This window comes from Tachysurus vachellii, chromosome 2 (genome assembly GCF_030014155.1).
Source record: "Tachysurus vachellii isolate PV-2020 chromosome 2, HZAU_Pvac_v1, whole genome shotgun sequence".
Classification (NCBI taxonomy): Eukaryota; Metazoa; Chordata; class Actinopteri; order Siluriformes; family Bagridae; genus Tachysurus; species Tachysurus vachellii.
In genome coordinates, this window is record NC_083461.1 from 409,155 (window position 1) to 411,654 (window position 2,500).

Genomic DNA, 2,500 nt, shown 5'->3' on the forward strand with positions numbered 1-2,500 from the left:
CTACTAAAGGTGGTAGAGCGTTTTCTTATTTAGCTCCCAAACTCTATAATAGTCTTCCTGATAGTGTTCGGGGCTCAGACACACTTTCACAGTTTAAATGTAGATTAAAAACTCATCTCTTTAGTCAGACGTACACATAATACATCCCATAATATTGTGCTCTATTACATCTGATCAAATGTACATTATCATATAGTGCTTGTTTATATTATGAACAGCAGATATGTTAATTCCTCTCAATCCATCCCGAGGCATCCAGAAATTGTACCAGCCCCAGTTTCGTGCCATGAAGATTTTGGACGTTTACTGAGATGAGACTGACCATGTGAGAATCCTGAGGTATCTACAGATGTACCAGCTCCAGTTGGGCTCTGCTTCATCACGTATTCAGACATACAAAGAGGAGATGTGAACTCCAAATGGTCTTTGAGGACAGATTGTCAGACTGTATATTTATAATCACACCCCCAGTGTCACCCAGATGAGGATGAGGTTCCCCTTTGAGTCTGGTTCCTCTCAAGGTTTCTTCCTTTACCATCTAAGGGGGTTTTTCCTCCCCACAGTCACCTGAGTCACCTCAGACTTGTTCATTGGGGATAAATACATACACATTTAAATATATCTAATATTAATCTGGAACTTTTATATTATATTAATCTTTATATTATTCATTATAATAACCTTTTGTTCTATGATTATGTTCTGTAAAGCTGCTCTGAGACGACGTCAGTTAAATTAATACAATATAAAAAGATTTAATATACTGCATATACAGGAAATGATACAGACATGCGCTCTCTCTCTCTCTCTCTCTCTCCCTCTCTCTCTCTTTCACTCTCTGTCTCTCACTCTCTCTCTCTGTCTCTCTCCCTCTCCCTCTCTCTCTCTCTCTCTCTCTCTCTCTCTGTCTCTCTCTCTCTCTCTCACTCTCTCTCTGTCTCTCTCTCACTCTCTCTCTCCCTCTCTCTCTCTCTCTCTTTCTCTCTTTCACTCTCTTTCACTCTCTGTCTCTCTCTCTCTCTCTCTCTCTCTCTCTCTCTCTCTCTTCAAAATCCACTTGTGTCCTCAAAAATAAACCATCACTCAGATCTCCTCAGAGACAAAATGTAACCCCAAACCATTAATTTAATAATTTCATTCTACACCAGCATGAAAACTAAAGATAGGACAAAGCCTAAAAATCCATTGTTAAAATCAAAAGGAATTTTTTAACATATATAATAAACGCACAATGTAATAAAACCTCATCACTACAGGCATCATACAGCCTCCTCTACATACAGCACATTTTATTAGCTTTAACTTAATCATAATAAAACCACATGCTGAGGTTATAAGATCTCTCCAGGCCTTTGGAGGCAGCACTAATAATGACTCCACATTCCAAAGATAAAATAACAGATTTCTCATTTAGAAGCAGCTTGAGCGAGAGTGAGAATGAAATTAAAGCCGAGCTTTTCCATTTTTAGACTTCATCTCCAGCAACACAACATTAACTCCTCATTATTAGCTTCACCTGGGACTTTAAGGAAGTGGAGCCAAACCAATTTCCTGTGAGATTACGTTTTCTATATAGCAGCGTATTAAATCAGAAACTCTGAGAAAGCAGAGAAATGTCTGTGTTTGTTACACAGTGTCTGGATCACCAGTGATGAGTTACTGTAACACCCTGAGGTGGGTTACAGTCCTATAACACCTCATCCCTTTGTGCTTTACTCCTCCTGCACCACAGCAATATGACCAATACAATGTTTAGGGAGTGTGTAAATGGTATGTGTAAATTAGAGAAGGCGATGTCTGATGCTGTAGTACGCTCTGGTCCCATCCTAATGTGTTGTGGTGATGTAGCTTACAGAAGGTTATGGTCAATCAACTGCTGGATGTCCAGGTGGTGCTGTGAAAACAAGGTGAGCTTCATAGATAATTGGAGCAATATTGAGGGCAAGTCTGGCCTGTTAGGACGGGACGGTGTCCATCTCACACGGGAAGGTTCTGCTCTCATTTCTTGCAGCATAGCACACAGTTTAAGAACAGGCCGAGTTAATCTGTGACAATCCGGAGCCAGAGCCAGGGAGCAGACAAGCAGGCGAATCCGACCGTCTGCTAGCTGCATTGAGTCGTATCCCAGGGTTCACAATATAGAGACTGTGTCTGTTTCCTGAGCTAAACAAAAAACTATAAACACTCAAATAATTAGTTTTAGTGACCTTATTAGTATACAATTAGATCATAGTGAATGCACAGCCAGCACCTTAGATCTGAAGCTAGGAGTGTTAAATATAAGATCTCTAACATCTAAAGCTCTTATGGCTAATGAAATGATTACAGATCAGAAGTTTAGTGTTCTGTGTTTAACAGAAAAATGAGTCAAACCAAACGGGTATGTCGCATTAAACAAAGCTTGTATAGTTATAGTGATATACATCAGTCACGTCTAACAGGCAGGGGAGGAGGCAGGGGAGGAGACAGGGGAGGAGACAGGGGAGGAGGCAGGGGAGGA

At 40.5% G+C, this 2,500-nt stretch overlaps 1 protein-coding gene across 1 annotated transcript in view; it reads right to left on the minus strand.

Moving 5' to 3' along the window:
• LOC132861242 (protein sidekick-2-like) overlaps window positions 1-2,500 on the minus strand; it is a 157,520-nt gene that overhangs the window by 56,506 nt on the left and 98,514 nt on the right. The gene's annotated exons all lie outside the window — the stretch shown is intronic.